Here is a 22,706-nt window from a genome sequence, read left to right as displayed (position 1 = left end):
ACCTTTAGCTAGGTTCTCTTGGATGTACTCCTCCATGGATTTGGTTTCAGCCTTGGAGAGTGGATAAGTCCTCCCTTTAGGAAGTGGGGCTCCGGGAAAGTGATCGATCTTGCAATCATAAGGACAGTGGGGTGGCAGCACGTCAGCTGCTTTTTTTCAAACACATCCGCGAAGTCCGTGTATACTGAAGGAAGGATTTGAAGGAGTCTCTATACTGGCTATGGGAATACGGGGCAGAGGAATGACTTTAGCAAGGCAGGAGTGGAAACAGGAGGTACCCCAGGAGGCCAGTTGTCCCTCAGCCCAATCGAACTGTGGATTGTGTACCTGAAGCCAAGAAAGACCAAGGATGACAGACTGTGCTGGGGAATTAATGACCTCAAACTGCAGCTGTTCAGTGTGGAGGACTCCCACAGTCAGGGTCAGGGGTGCTGACTCAAAATGGATCAAGCCCGAACCAAGGGGGGTGCCATCCAGGGTAGTTATTTTGAGACATAGAGGCCGAATTATCAAGCTGTCAACTATGCTGCATTCGATGGCACCAATACGCTCGCCTAACATCGCCTAACATCGCGGACCTGAATACGCTCTCCTTATTTATAAAAAAAAGCTGTCAAAAAGCTGTGCACCAAGTACGGGGTGATGAGAAGCGGACTGTTGCTAACTAATAGTCATTGATCTTGCTGCTATTCAGCTTTTTCCCAACTTTATTTATACCCTGTCACTAAACACCGCCACTATAATAAAATGTTTAACCCCTATCCCGCCACTCCCGGACCCCGCCGCAACTAATTAAAGTTATTAACCCCCATCCCGCTGCTCCCGGAGCCCACCGCAACTCTAATAAAGTTATTAACCCCTATCCCTACACTCCCGGAGCCCACTGCAACTCTAATAAAGTTATTAACCCCTATCCCTCCGCTCCCAGAGCCCATCGCAACTCTAATAAAGTTATTAACCCCTATCCCTCCACTCCCGGAGCCCACCGCAACTCTAATAAAGTTATTAACCCCTATCCCTTCCGCTCCCAGAGCCCACTGCAAATCTAAAAAAGTTATTAACCCCTATCCCTACACTCCCGGAGCCCACTGCAACTCTAATAAAGTTATTAACCCCTATCCCTCCGCTCCCGGAGCCCATCGCAACTCTAATAAAGTTATTAACCCCTATCCCTCCACTCCCGGAGCCCAGCACAACTCTAATAAAGTTATTAACCCCTATCCCCCCACTGCCGAACCCCTCCGCAACTAAATAAATGTATTAACCCCTAAACCCCTGGCCTCCCACATAACTACCACTTACTAAACCTATTAACCCCTAAACCCCCAGCCCCCCACATCGTCATATACTAAAATAAGCTATTAACCCCTAAACCTAACAACCCGCTAACTTTACATTAAATATTATCTCATCCCTATCTTATAATAAATTTAAACTTACCTGTAGAATTAAAATAAACAATATTAAACTACTAATTTACCGACCCTAACTATTATACTAAAATTACATTAAACTAACAATTAAATTAACTATATTACATATTTAAAAACCTAACCCTACTCAAGTTATTTAAATCTACAATTAAAAATGACTAAGTTACAAAAAAATAACAACTAAGTTACACAAAATAAAAAACACTAAGTTACACAAAATAAAAAACACTAAGTTACAAAAAAATAAAAAATAAATATATCAAACTAATTACACCTAATCTAATAGCCCTATCAAAATAAAAAAGCCCCACCCAAAATAAAAAAAACCCTAGCCTACAATAAACTACCAATGGTCCTTTTACCTGTAAAATAAAATACAAACACCCCCCCAACAGTAAAACCCACCACCCACACAACCAAACCCCCCAAATAAAACCCTCTCTAAAAAACCTAAGCTCCCCATCGCCCTGAAAAGGGCATTTGGATGGGCATTGCCGTTAAAAGGGCATTTAGCTCTTTTTCAGCCCAAAGTCCCTAACCTAAAATTAAAACCCACCCAATAAACCCTTAAAAAAACCTAACACTAACCCCCGAAGATCCACTTACAGTTTTTGAAGACCAGACATCCATCCTCATCCAAGTGACAGAGGTACTCAGCTGTCAGGGTTTTTTCCCTACTTTGTTTGCCATGTGCTGCTGGCAGCCGTTTTACTCACCTCTCTTGCTGACTCTGGTGCATAGTGTGTGATGCTGCTCATTTCCTGCATGCCCTTTTATGGCCAGACTGGTGTACATCATCCATGTGAGACAGGTTGCAGTCTCAGAATTGTGATGTTATCACTTATTATTTAAAGGGCCTCTGTTCAGTATGCTTTGCCCTTGCGTTGTCTCAGACCTGTTTGTGAGATTTGCTGTGTATTACCTGCCTGTCTGACGTCCCTCCTGGTTCCTGATCCCTGGCTTGTTCCTGACTCTGCTGTTCTCCTTGTTCCTGATTCTGGCTCGTCTGACTACCAGCTCTAGTTTTGACTCCTGGCTTGTTATTTCACTTGTGGACTTTTTATTATTTTTTGCTATTAATAAAGGTGTGATTATTATTGCACTTCTCATCTCAGTCTGATTCCTGGCACCCTGACATTACGCAAGGGCCAAAAATCCTGATGGTGCTAATAATCCACCTTTACCTATCATCATTTACAGGATGGATGAACAGGATCATCGCTTGGATCAATTTGCACTAGCCCTGCAAACCCTGCTGACTCGCACTGCACATTTGGACCAAAGTGTTCCGCAAGTTATGTCTGCTCCTGTTTCCGCTGCTGCACCTAGTCCTACCAGGAGCATGTCCGGTTCTGCACCTCTACCTCAGCGATATGGAGGTCATTCAGTGCAGAGGGTTTTTGAACCAGGTGGGCATTTACTTTGAGATGTTACCTCAGGCGTTTCCCTCTGACAGAGCTAAGGTGGGATTTCTCATCTCGTTACTCTCTGACACAGCTCTTGCCTGGGCTAATCCATTGTGGGAGACTAATAAACCTGTGATTTCAAATTACCCTGAATTTGTGGCCTCCTTTCAAAGGGTATTTGATGTTCCGGCTCGCTCCTCCTCTGCTGACTCATGTCCATTCAGCAAGGTACGAGATCTGTTGCTCAGTATGCCATTGAGTTCCGTACACTTGCCACAGAGGTAGGTTGGAACATTAAAGCCCTTGTTGCCGCCTTCTTTCATGGGCTCTCTGATGCGATTAAAGATGAAGTTGCTGCCAGAGATTTACCAGAGGATCTCAAGGCTTTGATGTCTTTTTTGATCCTAATTGACATCAGACTCAGAGAGAGGCCCTCTTTCAAGGAGAGCTTGCAGAAGCCTCCTGTTCTGATGTCTCCTACGTGTTCATTCCCAACCATGCCTCCCTCTCCTCCCATGCCTCCTGGTCCAGAGTCACCAGGTACTGCTGAGCCAATGCAGTTGGGATTCACGCGCCTCTCTGCAGCGGAGAGGGCCTTTAGGAGGAGGGAGGGGCTCTGCCTCTATTGTGTGTTACAGGGCCACCTTTTGAAGTCTTGTCCTACACGGCCGGAAAAATGCTCACACCTAAGGTCCTGTCGGGGGCAGACCTTGGGTGGTTTATCCTCATCCCCGTGTCAGGTTACGTGTATATACCTTTAAATGTGCTCACTACTCCCTATAAAAGGCCCCTCCTTTAGCAACTCATTGCTAGGTAATTTGTTTAGTTTGACTAAATGTTTATAGTGAATTGTGTCTAGCCATTCTCTTGAGAACCTAATTTGCATTTAAAGAAATTGACAACTAAGCTTAACATTATAGCTACCAGTTTACAGCAACTGGATTCTACAATTAACAGTTCCTCTGTTAATCTTGTTACCTTTTACTTCAACAGTGTATCTACTTCCAGCAGGAACCAGAGCTTGACTGTACCTCCCAGCAAACAGTTTCGCCAGTCTGCAGCACTGCACTTCTCCCTCATTCAGTGTATTCCACACAGCACCTGGAACCTGTGATGTCATCAGATGCAGTCAGTTACAGGCATTTGAGTGAAGTACATGGAGTAACGGTAACCTTTTTTATAATATCAAAACAGAATCTGCCTTTTGGATTTCTAACTGAAGACTTATGGTAATTACTAACAGCAACTTATAATTGCATGAGACTTTAAATAGTATAACTTGCCTAATTGAAGTCACGCTTTCAGCAATTCATTACCAAACCAAAAAAGACTGTATTTGCATTGAATCTGTGAGGTGTTGAATTTGCTTGCATATGAATGGACTGTTTATTATAATATCATTGTAAAGAAGGTTCATTGTGGCTTTATTACTCTGCTAATCTAACAGCTAAGCATGCATTTCATCTGCTTCTTACTAACTTGAGAATTTAACTATTTCACCTCCATTTGACATGTGCTCCCAGTATATTACTCAAAGAATTACTCCTGCTTAAGCTACAGTTTATTAAGTATTAATACAGTTTGGAATTACTTGTTGAAGTGTTATATATTTCAAAACAGAACTACCATATAAATATAACAACTTAAACTATTGTGATTTATAGGGATCTAAATTGGGGATTCAAATCTCAGATTTCCCTATCTAGGCCTATGACTAAGTTGTCATCCCCCAGTCAATGAGCAAAACAAGACTCTTAAGAAAATCTAATGAGTCAAGGTTTGGTGTGAGACTGGGTGGTATAATTAATTAAATATTAGTTTGCACATGTAATCCATATTCTATATAAAATAATCCTTACACCCCGGTAACCGCTTAAGGAAAAACCTTTGGTCACGGTTGTCCTTTCCTGGGTGGACTCCTCCATAGTCACCCAGGCTCTTGTTGACTCCGGTCATGCAGACTATTTCATTGACAGTGCTTTTGCATCAAAGCACTCCATTCCTGTTTTGCCTCGGTCTGTTCCGCTTGCTATTAAGGGCATTGATGGCAGGCCCCTTCAGCCCTCACTTGTTGGGACTCTAAATTTTGAAACCCTCCAGTTCCAGGTGATAAATTCTCCGCATTTTCCAGTTATTCTGGTTTTTCCCTGGCTCCAAAAGCACAATCCCAGTCTCGACTGGCACAGGTCCGAAATTTTGTCATGGTCTCTACAATGTATTTCCACTTGTCTTCGGAAACCAGTTAAAGTCTTGTGCACTTCTTCGGTATCTCAATTTCCAGAGGAGTACCGAGAGTTCCTAGACATTTTTGACAAGGTGCGTGCCGGTACGTTGTCTCCTCACTGGTCTTACGATTGTGCCATAGACCTGCAACCCGGAGCCAACTCTGTCTGTTGTGGAGAATTGAGCTATGGAGAAGTATGTTGTCGATGCTCTGTCGCGGGGGATAATCCACAAATCCTGCTCTCCTGCAGGGGCTGGCTTCTTCTTTGTGAAGAAAAAGGGTGGCGAGTTAAGACCATGCATCGATTATAGGGTTCTTAATCATCTTACCATTAAGAATGCTTACCCTATTCCACTCATTATGGAACTCTTTGACCGCATCAAGGGAGCGACGGTCTTTTCTAAACATGATTTGAGAGGAGCATACAATCTCGTTAGGATCAAGGAGGGTCACGAATGGAAAACAGCATTTAACACCAGGAGCAGGCATTATGAGTAGCTTGTAATGCCCATTGGCCTATGTAATGCTCCTGCTGTTTACCAGGAATTTATTAATGATGTCCTACGAGATATGTTGCAACAGTGTGTTGTGGTGTATTTAGATGACATCCTCATACACTCCCCCACGCTTGAGGCTCATCATTCTGATGTTACACGGGTTCTTCAGAGACTATGTGAGAACGGCCTGTTTTGTAAACTCGAGAAATGTGAGTTCCATCAGACTCAATTAACCTTCCTAGGTTATGTTATCTCCGTTGCAGGGTTCTCCATGGATCCTGACAAGTTGTCTGCAGTTATGCAGTGGCCTCGCCCAGTTGGTCTTCGGTCTATTCAATGTTTTTTGGGGTTTGCCAATTACTATAGAAAGTTTATTAAAAACTTTTCTTCCTTGGTCAAACCTATCACAGACATGACCCGTAAAGAGAATGATCCACTCCATTGATCACCTACTGCCATTAAGGCTTTTGATAGTCTTAAGACTGCCTTTGCTGCCGCTCCAGTTCTGGCTCATCCTAACCCTGCCCTGCCTTTCGTTCTTGAGGTCGATGCGTTTGAGCCTGGAGTAGGTGCCCTCTTATCTCAACGTTCTACGCCTGACGGTTCCTTGCATCCATGCAGTTTCTTCTCTAAGAAATTGTCTCCAGCGGAGTGCAATTATTAAAATGGTGACAGGGAATTACTGGCCATAATTTTAGCACTCAAGGAATGAAGGCATCTTCTCGAGGGTACTAGCGTGCCAGTGCTCATTCTTACTGACCACAAGAATTTAACTTATCTATCTGAAGCAAAACGTTTGTCGCCCTGACAGGCCAGATGGGCGCCATTTTTGTCTCGGTTTAATTATGTGGTCTCCTACCTGCCTGGTAGTAAGAATGTTAGGACTGATGCCTCTCTCAACAATTTTTGCCTCTGTCCAAGGAGGAGTCTGTACCGACTCCAGTTATACCTCCTGACCATATTTTGGCTACCATACGTACTAATTTGACTTCTCCCTTGGGGGAGGAGAACCTGGCTGCACAAACCAATGCACCTCCTGAGAAATCTAGTGGTAAGTGTTTTTTTTTCCTGAGAATCTTCGAACTAAGCTTTTGCAAACTTACCACTATCCTAAAGCCGCAGGTCACCCAGGCAAGAACCAAATGATTTGGTCTGTCACTCGACAATTCTAGTGGCCAGGTCTCCCTGTTTCCAATAGCAATACTGTTATCCTTATGGTGGTTGACCGTTTTTCGAAAATGTCACATTGCATTCCCTTGAAGAAGCTGCCTACCGCACAGGAGCTTGCTTCAATTTCTGCCCGGGAGGTCTTCCGTTTACATGGGTTACCCAAGGAGATAGTGTCGGACGAGGGTAGCCAGTTTGTCTCCAGATTTTGGCGTTCCAAATGGGGATCCAGCTTTCCATCTCCTCAGCATATCACCCTCAATCCAATCGGGTTGCGGAACGGTCTAATCAAGCTCTGGAACAGTTCCTCGGTTGCTATGTCTCGGGTCACCACAATAATTGGTCTGAACTGTTACCTTGGGCAGAGTTTTCTCATAATAGTGCTATTAATGCTTCCTCCAAGTTATCCCTGTTCATGGCGAATTATGGGTTTCAACCATCCTTGTTGCCCGATTCATTCATGTCTTAGGGTATTCCGGCTTTGGAGGAGCATCTCCGGCAACTCCGTTCCACGTGGGTGCAGATTCAGGATTGCCTTCATCGTTCTATGCAGCGCTAAAAGTTCCAGGCTGATCGTAGGCGTCTGCCCGCGCCTTCCTACCAGGTTGGTGACAGGGTTTGGCTGTCCTCCCGCAACTTGAACCTTTGTGTGCCTTCCAATAAACTGGCTCCCCGTTATGTTGGCCCTTTTCAAATACTCAGACGGGTCAATCCTGTGGCCTACGCCACTGTGACCTTCCTCCTGCAATGCGCATCTCCAATGTTTTTCATGTCTCACTCTTGAAACCATTGGTTTGTAATCAGTTTACCACTGTGTTGCCTCGTCCCCATCCTATCTTTGTTGACAACCATGAAGAATATGAGGTCAGCAGCATTATTGACTCTCGTATGTCCAGGGGCCGCGTACAGTATTTGTTCCCTGGAGGGGTTATGGTCCGTAGGAGCGTTCATGGGTTCCCTCCTCTAATGTTCATGCTCCCGCCCTCCTCCGTGCCTTCCATGCCCGTTTCCCCAATAAGCCTTTTGTCCTCCCGCGGGGGAGGGGTCATTGAGGGGAGGGTACTGTCAGGGTTTATTCCCTGCTTTGTTTGCCATGTGCTGCTGGCAGCCGTTTTACTCACCTCTCTTGCTGACTCTGGTGCATAGTGTGTGATGCTGCTCATTTTCTGCATGCCCTTTAATGCCCAGACTGGTGTACATCATCCATGTGAGACAGGTTGCAGTCTCAGAATTGTGATGTTATCACTTATTATTTAAAGGGCCTCTGTTCAGTATGCTTTGCCCTTGCGTTGTCTCAGACCTGTTTGTGAGAGTTCCTGTGTATTACCTGGCTGTCTGATGTCCCTCCTGGTTCCTGATCCCTGGCTTGTTCCTGACTCTACTGTTCTCCTTGTTCCTGATTCTGGCTCGTCTGACTACCAGCTCTAGTTTTGACTCCTGGCTTGTTATTTCACTTGTGGACTTTTTGTTATTTTTTGCTATTAATAAAGGTGTGATTATTTTTGCACTTCTCGTCTCAGTCTGATTCCTGGCATCCTGACATCAGCGAAGCTGGCAGAAGTCTTCATCCAGACGGCATCTTCTATCTTCATCCATCCAGTGCGGAGCGGCTCCATCTTCAAGACATCCGGCACGGAGCATCCTCTTCTTACGACGTCTTTTTGAAGAATGAAGTTTCCTTTAAATGACGTCATCCAAAATGGTGTCTCTTACATTCCGATTGGCTAGAATTCTATCAGCCAATCGGAATGTAAGATACGCCATCTTGGATGACGTCATTTAAAGGAAACTTCATTCTTCAAGAGATGTCGGAAGAAGAGGATGCTTCGCGCCGGATGTCTTGAAGATGGAGCCGCTTCGCGCCGGATGGATGAAGATAGAAGATGCCGTCTGGATGAAGACTTTGGGCCGCTTGGATGAAGACTTCTGCTGGTTTCACTGAGGACTTCTGCCATTTGGATGAGGGTGGATGTCTGGTCTTCAAGAACTGTAAGCTGATCTTCGGGGGTTAGTGTTAGGTTTTTTTAAGGGTTTATTGGGTGGGTTTTAAATACCCTTTTCAGGGCAATGGGGAACTTAGGTTTTTTAGATAGGATTTTATTTGGGGGGTTTGGTTGTGTGGGTGGTGTTTGTATTTTATTTTACAGGTAACAGAGCTAATATCTTTGGGGCAATGCGCCGCAAAAGGCCCTTTTAAGGGCCATTGGTAGTTTATTGTAGGCTAGGGTTTTTTTTTATTTTTGGGGGGCTTTTTTATTTTGAAAGGGCTATTAGATTAGATGTAATTAGTTTAAATATTTGATAATTTATTTTTTATTTTGTGTAATTTAGTGTTTTTTATTTTGTGTAACTTAGTTGTTATTTTTTTGAAACTTAGTAATTCTTTATAGTAGATTTAAATAACTTGAGTAGAGTTAGGTTTTTACATATGTAATATAGCTAATTTAATTGTTAGTTTAATGTAATTGTAGGATAATAGTTAGGGTTGGTTAATTAATAGTTTAATATAGTTTAATGTATTTTTAGTATAATAGTTAGGGTAGGTTAATTAGTAGTTTAATATAGTTTAATGTAATTGTAGTATAATAGTTAGGGTAGGTTAATTAGTAGTTTAATATAGTTTATTTTAATTCTAAAAGTAAGTTTAAATTTCTTATAAGATAGGGATGAGTTAATATTTAATGTAAAGTTAGCGGGTTGTTAGGTTTAGGGGTTAATAGCTTAATTTAGTTTATGGCAATGTGGGGGGCTGGCGGTTTAGGGGTTAATAGGTTTAGTAAGTAGTAGTAATGTGGGAGGCCCGGGGTTTAGGGGTTAATACATTTATTTAGTTGTGGTGGGGTCCAGGAGTGGCGGGATAGGGTTTAATAAGTTTATTTAGTTGCGGCGTGGTCCAGGAGCGGCTCGATAGGGGTTAATACATTTATTCAGTTGCGGTGGGCTCCGGGAGCGGCGGGATAGGGGTTAATAACATTATGTAGGTGGCGGCGATGTCGGGGGCGGCAGATTAGGGGTGTTTAGACTCGGGGCTTATGTTAGGGTGTTAGGTGCAAACGTAATTAGTTTTCTACTATAAAAATCAATGGGATATCTGGCAGCATCGAACATAAGCTTTCGCTGCTTTCAGACTCGCATTGATTCCTATGGCATCCGCGGCCTCCAGGGTGGCGGATTGAAAACCAGGTACGCTAGGCCTGGTTTACTAGCAAAAGTTGTCAGATAATGCCGAATTTGTATTCGGAACATCTGTAATGACGTAAAGCATCGATCTGTGAGACCGGCGGATAGTATATTACGTCAAAAATTTCAACTTTTGCCGGTCTGTAGGCTTTGATAAATGGGTCGAATCAGGCTCACCACAATTACGCTGCGGAATTCCAGCGTATTTGCGGTTGACGGCTTGATAAATATCCCTCATAGTCTTTTCTGCAGAAGAGGCAAACCAGCTTAAATCATAAAACGGTGATCCAGGAAGTTTCCAGCTGCCCCTGAATCAATGAAGGCTTGAGTGTGGACAGTATTCTGAAGGAAGGTAAGGGTAACAGGTGCCAGGATCTGAGAGGAGTGAGGGGATTTAATCGAGATCATGCTTAGAGGTACCCCTGTGTTATCCCCTAAGGATTGGCTTTTCCCAGCCCAATGTCACAGTCCTTTAGTTGGTGGGTGTTAGATCCTCAATAAAAACATAGCCTCAGTCTCCTTCTTCTCTGCCTTTCAGACTCTGAAGGTTTGAAGGAGGAGAGATCCATGGGTTCCTCTACTGAGGTAACTGGAGCTGCTGAAGGGGTACCGGATGCTGCCGAAACTGGGCGAATAGGAGCGCGGGTGGGAAGGACCCTCCTTGTTCTGTCTCTTTCGGCTTGTCTTTCCTGAAAGCGAGAGTCCAGATTGATACAAAACGCTATAAAGTCATCCAAAGAAGAAGGAATATCACGATAAGTGAGTTCATCTTTGATGCGTTCATTGAGACCCCTCCTAAAGGCTGCCTTGAGAGCACTGCCATCCCAAGTGGTTTCAAGTGCCAAGGTGCGGAACTCTATGGTAAATTGTGCCACAGTTTTATTGCCCTGGCGGAGATCCAGGAGAGAATGTTCCGCAGCAAAGGTACGGCCAGAAGTCCCAAACACTAAAATCATCAGCATCATGCAGGAGTGTAGCATTCTGTTCCAAAAGGGGAGAGACCCAGGCTAGGGCCTTGTCCTTTAGCAAGGAAATGATAAAGGTGACTCTTGACTAGTGATGTCCCGAATAGTTCGCCGGAGAATAGTTCCCGGCGAACATAGCTTGTTCGCGTTCGCAACGGCGGGCGATCCGCCCCCTATTCGTCATCATTGAGTAAACTTTGACCCTGTATCTCACAGTCTGCAGACACATTCCAGCCAATCAGAAGCAGACCCTCCCTCCCTGACCCTCCCAGCTCATGGACAGCAGCCATTTTAGATTCATTCGGAAGCTGCTTTCTTAGTGAGAGGAGGGACAGTGTAGCTGCTGCTGATTTAATAGGGAAATTGATAGCTAGGCTAGTGTATTCAGTGTCCACTACAGTCCTGAAGGACTCATCTGATCTCTGCTGTAAGGACAGCACCCCAAAAAGCCTTTTTTAGGGCTGTTTTTTTTTCCCTGTGTAATCTAATTGCAGTTGCCTGCCTGCCAGCGTGTGTGCCAGGCTCACAGCGTATACTGTGCCCACTTGCCCACTAGTGTCACCACTCATATCTAGTGTAACAGTAGTGTAAATTTAAAAAAAACAAAACTTTTTTGACTGTGAAACATCAGTCTGCTAGTGTAATCTAATTGCAGTTGCCTTCCTGCCAGCGTGTGTGCCAGGCTCACAGCGTATACTGTGCCCACTTGCCCACTAGTGCCACCACTCATATCTGGTGTAACAGTAGTATAAATTAAAAAAAAAACAACTTTTTTGACTGTGAAACATCAGTCTGCTTGTGTAATCTAATTGCAGTCGCCTGCCTGCCTGCCAGCGTGTGTGCCAGGCCCACTAGTGTCACCACTCATATCTGTTGTAACAGTAGTGTAAATTTAAAAAAAAAAACTTTTTTGACTGTGAAACATCAGTCTGCTAGTGTAATCTAATTGCAGTTGCCTGCCTGCCAGCGTGTGTGCCAGGCTCACAGCATATACTGTGCCCACTTGCCCACTAGTGCCACCACTCATATCTGGTGTAACAGTAGTGTAAATTTAAAAAAAAAAAACTTTTTTGACTGTGAAACATCAGTCTGCTAGTGTAATCTACTTGCAGTTGCCTGCCTGCCAGCGTGTGTGCCAGGCTCACAGCGTATACTGTGCCCACTTGCCCAGTGCCACCACTCATATCTTGTTTAATAGTAATGTAAGTGTACATTTAAAAAAAAAAAAACTTTTTGGACTGTGAAACATCAGTCTGCTTTTTTGTGTCAGGCTCACAGCGTATACTGTACCCAGTGGCACCACTCATATCTTGTTTAATAGTAGTGTAAGTGTACATTTTAAAAAAAATGACAGGCAGAGGCAGGCCACCCCGCAGGGGCCGTCGTGGTTGTGGTGCTGTTATTCCCTTTGGCCCTAGAATAATGCCCAGTGTTCAGAGGCCACATACCCTGAACTCGAACAGTTCTGAGGACATAGTTGACTGGCTAACACAGGACACCCATCCTCCTCCAGCTTAGCTTCGGGCACCTCTCAAGTTACCACTTGCCCGCCTGCCGCCACCACTAACACTAGCACCACAGCCGCTTCACTTGATCTGTCAGAGGAGTTATTTACACATCAGTTGGAAGAAATGAGTGATGCGCAAGCATCATTGACAGAGGATGTAGATAACAGTGATATGTCTCAGTCAGGCAGCATTACAGACATGGACGTACGGTGTTATGATGATGATGTTGTACCCGCTGCTGCTTCCTTTGTTGATTTGTCAGATACAAGTGAAGCAGTTGATGATGACGATGCGTCCGTGGATGTCACGTGGGTGCCCGCTAGAAGAGAAGAAGAAGAGGGGGAAAGTTCAGATGGGGAGACAGAGAGGAGGAGACCAGTTGGAAGCAGGGGGAGGTCGTCGCAAGGAGCTAGTGGCACAGTCAGACAGCATGCATCGGCACCCGGGGTCAGCCAGACAGCACGCCAATCAATGCATGCTTTTGCCACCACCAGAATGCCGTCATGTGGCATATTTTTGTGTGTCTGCCTCTGACAACAGTGATGCCATTTGCAACCTGTGCCAAAAGAAACTGAGTCGTGGGAGGTCCAACACCCACCTAGGTACAACTGCTTTGCGAAGGCACATGATCGCACATCACAAACGCCTATGGGATCAACACATGAGTACAAGCAGCACACAAACTCAAAGCCGCCATCCTCCTCCTGGTCCACCATCTTCAGCCACGTCAACCACTGCTGTCCTCCTTGCCCCCTCTCAACCATCCGCCACTCCGTCTCTCGCCTTGAGCAGTTCCTGCTCATCTGCCCACAGTCATGTGTCTGTCAAGGACATGTTTGAGCGTAAGAAGCCAATGGCACAAAGTCACCCCCTTGCCCGGCGTCTGACAGCTGGCTTGTCTGAACTCTTAGCCCACCAGCTTTTACCATACAAGCTGATGGAGTCTGAGGCGTTCCAAAAATTTGTAGCCATTGGGACACCGCAGTGGAAGGTACCCGGCCGAAATTTCTTTTCACAAAAGGCAATCCCCAACCTGTACTCGATTGTGCAAAAGGAAGTAATGGCATGTCTGGCACACAGTGTTGGGGCAAGGGTCCATCTGACCACTGATAGCTGGTCTGCAAAGCATGGTCAGGGCAGGTATATCACCTACACTGTGCATTGGGTAAACCTGCTGATGGCTGCCAAGCATGGAATGCATGGCTCTGCAGAGGAGTTGGTGACACCGCCACGACTTGCAGGCAGGCCTGCTGCCACCTCCTCTACTCCTCCTACTCCATCCTCTTCCATAACCTCCTCGGCTGAGTCCTCTTCTGCTGCTGCATCTTGCTCCACATCAACGGCACCCCCCAGCTCCCCAGGTACTATTCCACATCCCGGATACGGCAGTGTCACGCCGTCATGGGGTTGACTTGCCTGAAAGCAGAGAGTCACACCGGACCAGCACTCCTGTCCGCCCTGAATGCACAGGTGGATCAGTGGCTTACTCCGCACCAACTGGAAATCGGCAAAGTGGTTTCTGACAATGGCACATATGTGTAATCTGATCGTACAACGATTTGTGCATAAGTACCCAGGCTTACAGGACATCCTGAAGCAGGCCAGGAAGGTGTGTGGCCATTTCAGGCATTCCTACACGGCCATGGCGCACTTTTCAGATATCCAGTGAAACAACATGCCAATGAGGTGCTTGATTTGTGACAGCCCGACACGTTGGAATTCAACACTCCTAATGTTTGACTGCCTGATCCAACAAGAAAAAGCCGTTAACGACTATTTGTATGACCGGGGTGCTAGGACAGCCTCTGCGGAGCTGGGAATTTTTTTGCCACGTTACTGGACGCTCATGCGCAATGCCTTTAGGCTCATGCAACTTTTTGAGGAGGTAACAAACCCAGTCAGTCGCACCGAAGGCACCATCAGTGACATCATACCATTTGTTTTCTTCCTGGAGCGTGCCCTGCGAAGAGTGCTGGATCAGGCCGTAGATGAGCGTGAAGAGGAAGAGTTGTGGTCACCATCACCACCAGAAACAGCCTTATCAGCATCGCTTGCTGGACCAGCGGCAATGCTGGAAGAGGATTGTGAGGAAAAGGAGTCAGAGGAGGAATGTGGCTTTGATGAGGAGGAGGAAGACCAACCACAACAGGCATCCCAGGGTGCTCATTGTTACCTATCTGGTACCCGTGGTGTTGTACGTGGCTGGGGGGAAGAAGATACCTTCAGTGAGATCACTGAGGACGAGGAACGGGACATGAGTAGCTTGGCATCCAACCTTGTGCAAATGGGGTCTTTCATGCTGTCGTGCCTGTTGAGGGACCCTTATATAAAAAAGCTGAAGGAGAACGACCTGTATTGGGTGTCCACGCTACTAGACCCCCGGTATAAGCATAAAGTGCCTGAAATGTTACCGAATTACCGCAAGTCGGAAAGGATGCAGCAGTTCCAAAATAAATTAAAAAGTATGCTTTACACAGCGTCTAAGGGTGATGTCACAGCACAAAGGGAATCTAATAGGGGAAGAGGTGAAAGTAATCCTCCGACTCCCACGACCACGCCGGCAAGGACAGGACGCTTTACAGACGTGTTGTTGATGGAGGACATGCAGAGCTTTTTAAGTCCTATGCATCACCACAGCCCTTCGGGGTCCACCCTTAGAGAACGACTCGACCGACAGGTAGCAGACTACCTCGCCTTAACTGCAGATCTCGACACTCTGAGGAGCGATGAACCCCTTGACAGGCTTGACATGTGGCCTGAGCTATCCCAATTTGCGATAGAACTTCTGGCCTGCCCCGCTTCAAGTGTCCTGTCAGAAAGGACCTTCAGTGCAGCAGGAGGTATTGTCACTGAGAAGAGAAGTCGCCTAGGACAAAAAAATCTAGATTACCTCACCTTTATTAAGATGAATGAGGGATGGATCCCAAAGGGACTGACATTGGGCGATACATTCGATTAAAAAAGGCCTGATGAGATGAGCTGCCTTGGGCTAAAAATGGTCCACACGCTGCTGTATTTTATCTTCGAATGCCGGATGACTTGCGTGACTTATCCACCACCAACTAGGGTTCAAGCCGCAATGTTTTAGGGCACTTTCTGCCTGGGAAGCAAACATCAATTTTTCTGGCTACAGCAGCGGCTGCAACAATACCTAATTTTTCAGGCATGTGTACATGCCAAATTTTTCTGGCCTCTGGTGCTGAACTGTGGATTCAAAAACCACACCACTCATATCTGGTGGCACAGTAGATTGCACGCGCAGTGCCCCAAATTTGAAGTAGGAGGACCGACCAAGCATCTTTTTCCATCTCCCGGTTCCTAAAATCCATGCCATATACACGTCCCCTGATAGGGGACGTAACAGGGATTAAACTGATCAGAATAGTACTACTTGACACACCACTCATATCTGGTGGCATAGTAGATTGCACGCGCAGTGCCCCAAATTTGAAGTAGGCGGACCGACCAAGCATCTTTTTCCATCTCCCGATTCCTAAAATCTATGCCATATACACGTCCCCTGATAGGGGACGTAACAGGGATTAAACTGATCAGAATAGTACTACTTAACACACCACTCATATCTGGTGGCACAGTAGATTGCACGCGGTGCTCTGACAAAATGCAGAAGGACATTTGGCAGATGGACATTTGGCAGACGGACATTTGGCCGACAGACAGAAAGCTAAAGAATGTTCTGATTTCGGCCGAGGGCAGATACGTTCCAGAGTGCTCTGTTCTAATCAGAGCCTCGGGAGCCGCAACTGCCTCTGGGAACCTTACCATGGGTCCCAGTCCGCACGTCTTGTAATTCTCTGTCTTGGAAATGATCTATCTATCAAATCTATCTATTTATCTATCAAATCTATCTATCGTATCTATCAAATGTATCTATTGCATCTATTGATCTATCTATCTATCTAATCTATCTATCTATCAAATCTATCTATCTCGTGGCCGGACTGTTATCTGACAGCCACTTGTGTTTCAGCCATGCCATATACATATCCATGCCATATACACATCCCCTGATAGGGGACGTAACAGGGATTAAACTGATCAGAATAGTACTACTTGACACACCACTCATATCTGGTGGCACAGTAGATTGCACGCGCAGTGCCCCAAATTTGAAGTAGGAGGACCGACCAAGCATCTTTTTCCATCTCCCGGTTCCTAAAATCCATGCCATATACACATCCCCTGATAGGGGACGTAACAGGGATTAAACTGATCAGAATAGTACTACTTAACACACCACTCATATCTGGTGGCACAGTAGATTGCACGCGGTGCTCTGACAAAATGCAGAAGGACATTTGGCAGACGGACATTTGGCAGACGGACATTTGGCCGACAGACAGAAAGCTAAAGAATGTTCCGATTTCGGCCGAGGGCAGATACGTTCCAGAGTGTTCTGTTCTAATCAGAGCCTCGGGTGCCGCAACTGCCTCTGGGAACCTTACCATGGGTCCCAGACCGCACGTCTTGTAATTCTCTGTCTGGGAAATTATCTATCTATCAAATCTATCTATTTATCTATCAAATCTATCTATCGTATCAATCAAATGTATCTATTGCATCTATTGATCTATCTATCTATATATCTATCTAATCTTTGTATCTATCTGTCTATCTATCAAATCTATCTCGTGGTCGGACTGTTATCTGACAGCCACTTGTGTTTCGGCCATGCCATATACATATCCATGCCATATACACGTCCCCTGATAGGGGACGAAACAGGGATTAAACTGATCAGAATAGTACTACTTAACACACCACTCATATCTGGTGGCACAGTAGATTGCACGCGCAGTGCCCCAAATTTGAAGTAGGAGGACCGACCAAGCATCTTTTTCCATCTCCCGGTTCCTAAAATCCATGCCATATACAAGTCCCCTGATAGGGGACGTAACAGGGATTACACTGATAGGAATAGTACTACTTAAAGGGACATTAAACACTAAATACATGCTAGATAGAATGATGCATTCAAAGAAAAGATTAGTCCATGACTAACATGTAGATGTATTTTTGAAAGTTCTATTAGTTGTTTAAAAAGTGACAAAATAAGTGTAAAGTTTTAGTGTCTATAAAACACTGGGAGCTGCCATGTTGTAACTTGTGTTACCTTCTCTGCTGTGGCCAATTAGGGTCAGTTATATATAGGTCACTAGAGGTCAGCCAATATAGGTCACTAGAGTGTGCAGCCAATGGTTGTGCTGGATTTAACAGTGTTCTGCACTTCCATTTCAGAATGGAATTACAGGCAAAGAGGACAAAATAAATAATGAAAGTATATTGCAGAGTTGTTTTATTATTTAGAATTTATCATTTTATATTACCATCTCAAAGTGTTTAATGTCCCTTTAACTCACCTTATAATAACACAGAGAGAGGCAACGCAGAGAGTGGAGTCTGAAGAAGAGGAGTCAGAGGAGGAAGGTGGCTTTGAGGAGGTGTAAGATCAAACACAGCAGGCGTCCCAGGGGGCTTGTTGTCACCTTTCGGGGACCCTTGGTGTTGTACGTGGCTGGGTGGAGGAAGAGACCTTCAATGACATCAGTGAGGACAAGGAACGGGACATGGCTAGCTTGGTATCCAACCTTGTGCAAATGGGGAGTTTGCGGTTGTGCAAATGGACTGTTTGCGGTTGTTTGCGGTGCGTTAAAGGGACAGTCTAGGCCAAAATAAACTTTCATGATTCAGATAGAGCATGTAATTTTAAACAATTTTCCAATTTACTTTTATCACCAATTTTGCTTTGTTCTCTTGGTATTCTTAGTTGAAAGCTTAACCTAGGAGGTTCATATGCTAATTTCTTAGACCTTGAAGCCCACCTCTTTCAGATTGCATTTTAACAGTTTTTCACCACTAGAGGGTGTTAGTTCACGTATTTCATATAGATAACACTGTGCTCGTGCATGAGAAGTTATCTGGGAGCAGGCACTGATTGGCTAGACTGCAAGTCTGTCAAAAGAACTGAAAAAAGGGGCAGTTTGCAGAGGCTTAGATACAAGATAATCACAGAGGTTAAAAGTATATTATTATAAATGTGTTAGTTATGCAAAACTGGGAAATGGGTAATAAAGGGATTATCTATCTTTTAAAACAATAAAAATTCTGGTGTAGATTGTCCCTTTAAACGGGGAGTTTGGTCTGTCACTGTGAAGCGGGCGTAACCCTTACACTACCTGATCGATACAACATCATACCTGATGTTTTAAAGCATGTTATTCCAAACAATTTAGCAATGTTAGGTGATGTATGCCCTTTATGGATTAAAACCAGACTCTGCATCAACTATGTAATTTTCCGTGGGAGTTTTGCCATGGATCCCCCTCCGGCATGCCACAGTCCAGGTGTTAGTCCCCTTGAAACAACTTTTCCATCACTATTGTGGCCATAAAGAGTCCCTGTGGGTTTTAAAATTTGCCTGCCTATTGAAGTCAATGGCGGTTCGCCCGTTTCGCCCGTTCACGAACAGTTGCGGAAGTTCGCATCCGCAAATGCAAAATTTTAGGTTTGCAACATCACTACCCTTGACTGGTGAGACTGAAAGGTGTGAGGATCATTGCGGAAGTGCAGCCTGCATTGGTTTAGAAAGCCCCTGCAATCAGTAGTACCGTCATACTTGTCAGGCAAGGGAATCCGGGGTATACTTCCGGAAGCAGAGGAAGAAGTCACATTACTAGGAGTAGGGGCTGGTGGTGTAGTAACAGGAGCGTCATCCCTCGCTGCAACTAGTAAGGAGAGTTGAGTGGTAATAGCCTCTAACTTGGAGTCCATATTCTGCAACTGTGTGGTATGGGTTCCCAACATCTGTCCCTGAAGGTAAACAGCTCGTGCCACCTCATCTGGCTGCATGGCCAGAAGTATAATGTAACGCTCATGGGATACTCCTCTGTCAGACCAAACTCGGCCAGTAGTCTTGTTATCCCGGCGTCGAGCCGGAATTATAGGGAATATCCCAGAGCAGAGAATGTTAGCGAGATGAGGAAGGCGACACTCACCACAGGCAGGACAGTCCCCAGCGGCAACAGCAGAGCAGTCCAAGGATGAACCACTAGAATGGTCAGGCAGGCAGCGTTTGGTAACATCAAAGCAGTCCAAGGATAAACCACTTGAATGGTCAGGCAGGCAGGTTTTGGCAACAGCAAAGCAGTCCAAGGATAAACCACTTGAATGGTCAGGCAGGCAGGGTTTGGCAACAGATTGAGGGTTAAGGCAGGAAAGTAGTCATGCAAGCAGGTTTAGTAACGGTATTTAGGGACTTAGAAAGAATGAACTGTCACACCCAGGAGTACACAAAGTAACACCTATACTTGGGCAGTGGCAGATCTTTTGTGGAAGTTTAAATAGGTGCAGGATTCACGCCACTGAGGAATGAGCGGCATCAGGAGCGTGCGGCGATGATGTCAGCGCTGCACGCATCTGAGTCGACACTGCCTCTGGCAACGAGCAGGGAAGGAGACGCCGCGCCCCTAGCAACGGCTAGAGCAGCGTGACACTCCAAGTGCTGTTTAGTGAAGCTCTGCTGACATTTTGTTATTTAAGTATCTCACATCTTCTGTGATTTTGTTGCCATGCACTACAGTTTAGCTGCACAATACAGAGCAGGAGTTGTACATTTTGTCAGGGGCTGCATTTCTCGGTTTTATTCTTGAGGGATTTTTTTATATTTGTTAGGTACAGCAGTCAAAAAAATGGCAACGTCAATAATTTGTGAATGTGCACTACTTCTTGTTGGAATAAATATTTTTATACATAAAACTTGTAGACCTAAATCTAATATAACATATGTGTGCTTGTGTGTATGTGTAAGAAAAGTCTACATTCTAAGGAAGTATGCAATTGACACAGGTATTAGGACAAATGGGAATCAATAAACTATCAACAAAGATCTCAATTTATCAAACACGGGCGGACAGGGGTGGACATATTAGCCTCAGTCCACCCGGCTTTTCCTTTGGCAGGCAACAATCCGCTGCCTGCATTTATCATTGCACACAAGAGCTCCTTTGTGTTTGTGTACAGCCCCGCCCCCTGCCCGCTCACAGTCAATCATTGATGACCGCTGCTTGATAAATCGTGACTGCAAACTTGCAATCAAAGTGAAGAAAAGGGCTTGATAAATCAAGCCCAAAGAAGCAAGGTCATTAGATAAGCGACCAGAGCTCGCTCAAGACATCGTGCTGCCTGAGTGTCAGTCACCAATCTGGAGCCACTCTCATGCTGCTGCCGCCTGCTGTGTCAAGTTGCGAGTGTTTCCTTCTCAAGACGATACAGAGTGAAGGAGCGGTCCATCTGGATCTCACAGAAGTACCGCCCCTGTTGAGTGCCGCCTGGGCCATTGGACCCACTTGGTCTTATGGTTAAGCCGGCCCTGTAAGCGACAAATGTAATTTACTCCTCCCAAGGATATCAGCTTGCTCCGCAAAAAGAGAATCTGCTGGCACTCTACAAATAACTGATAATAATAATAATAATAATAAGCAGGGCAGCGGGAGAGTTGGGATGGAAGTTTGGTAGGTATACACACACGCAAACACACACTGACACACTAAATAACACACATGTACTCACATGCACTCACACAAATACACACATGCAACTACATACAAAAACACATTCATACTAGAAAGGAAGAAGGGGGTATGGTAAGTACAACCACACACACACACACACTGCAAGAACAGATAGATAGGACACATTTAACGGCCCAATTTAAGAAAGGCCGGACAGACAAGGTTCGCATCCGCAGCTTTATAAATGGAGCCTATTGTGTGTTTGTGAATGTGAGTGAAAACCTTTTTTGTAAATCCATCTCTGCAACCTCTTAATTTGAGCAAAGTCTAATTAAAGCTCCCTCTTTGTTAAATTATTTAGCTTAGAATTACTATTCGTAGTATAGTGGCTATCTCTCTGGGACTTTTCCTAGGTAGCACTACACATACAGTATTAACCTAGGAATGGTGGTAATGAGTTAATTGTGTACAAGTGTGTGGTCAGGTGACACTTGGGGTTATTACATTCTTTACACAATGCAGAGGGTATTATCTCAAGTATAATTAAAGTGTATTTAGAAAAGGTGATCCTTTTGGACTTGGAGGGATAATTGTGCAACACTGTCATAGAATGCAACAGTATGTGCGTACCAAGATGGCGACTCCCAGTATAAAATGCAGAGGTTTATCAACTGGATTCTGTAATGGGTAAAAATAAGAGAACGACTTTAAATAGACCTGCAGGTACAGGAGAAAAAACAATAGCATGGTGTGTAGTAACCCCGCTACTTTAATTGTACCCAGCAGTTTAATGTCCCTTTAAATGCTTTACAGTACCACAGTCCTCACAGGAAAGTTTAAATAATTCTTTACAAAATAAAACATTTTCCATCACTACTCTTTTCCTATTGGTTATAAAAGTTTGTTGCATTTTGACCCCCGTTTATTAAGATGCGTATGCAGCTCTGGGGGGCAATCGTTGCAGGCTCATATTAAAGTTAGGGAGCAGCAGTCATCAGACCAGTACGCTGGCATAATAAATCACCCAGGTACGTTCACCCCAGTGGGTGATTAACACTGGGCTAGGGCGAGCAGGGGGCGGCATTGCACAAGCAAATGCTTAAGGAATGTTAAATACGGGCATTTTGCGATCCCGGGTGGACAGGTTCGCATGAGCGCAAACTGTCGATCCTGCAAATGATAAATACCGGCCTATGTCTTTTTAAAACTTTTGTTAGGAATTAGAACCTAAAAAGGATTTTTCTATAAGAAAAAGCAAAAAAAGACAAACACATTTTAGAATTGTTTTATTTTGCATAAGCATAACAACTTACAACATTACATTGCAGCAATACTAACACTTTTCAGTATAATGTCGCGAAAGAATAATATTCTCTTTATAAGGCCGATAGGATGCACACGGGCTTTGTATTGTCCCAGTAGTTTACCATTCAAAACAACTTTGAAATAGTCTTCCTCGCATTGAAATTCAAGCTGCAAGAAAAAACAATTCATTTTCAAAATTCATTGTAATAACAATGTGAATCTTAGTTTTAATATTCAGGGCCTGATCCTAAAAGCTCTCTGGTGAGTTGAGATTGTCTAAGATATCTCGCCATTAAGGTCCCTTCAAAGAATTTTAGAAAGGCAAATTTTAGCTTGAGTGGTGTGGTATGTATTTTATTAAAAAATATTGTGTGCCACTTCAAATACCAACGCACAATTGCGTGCACTGGTATTACGAGTGGAGCGCAAATATCACGCTCGCCAAAGCACATTTATGCGCTCCACTCCTAATCTGGTGCAAAGTGTGCTA

The sequence above is a fragment of the Bombina bombina genome, chromosome 1 (genome assembly GCF_027579735.1).
Source record: "Bombina bombina isolate aBomBom1 chromosome 1, aBomBom1.pri, whole genome shotgun sequence".
In the NCBI taxonomy this organism is placed as follows: domain Eukaryota; kingdom Metazoa; phylum Chordata; class Amphibia; order Anura; family Bombinatoridae; genus Bombina; species Bombina bombina.
This window is presented reverse-complemented; position numbering follows the sequence as displayed.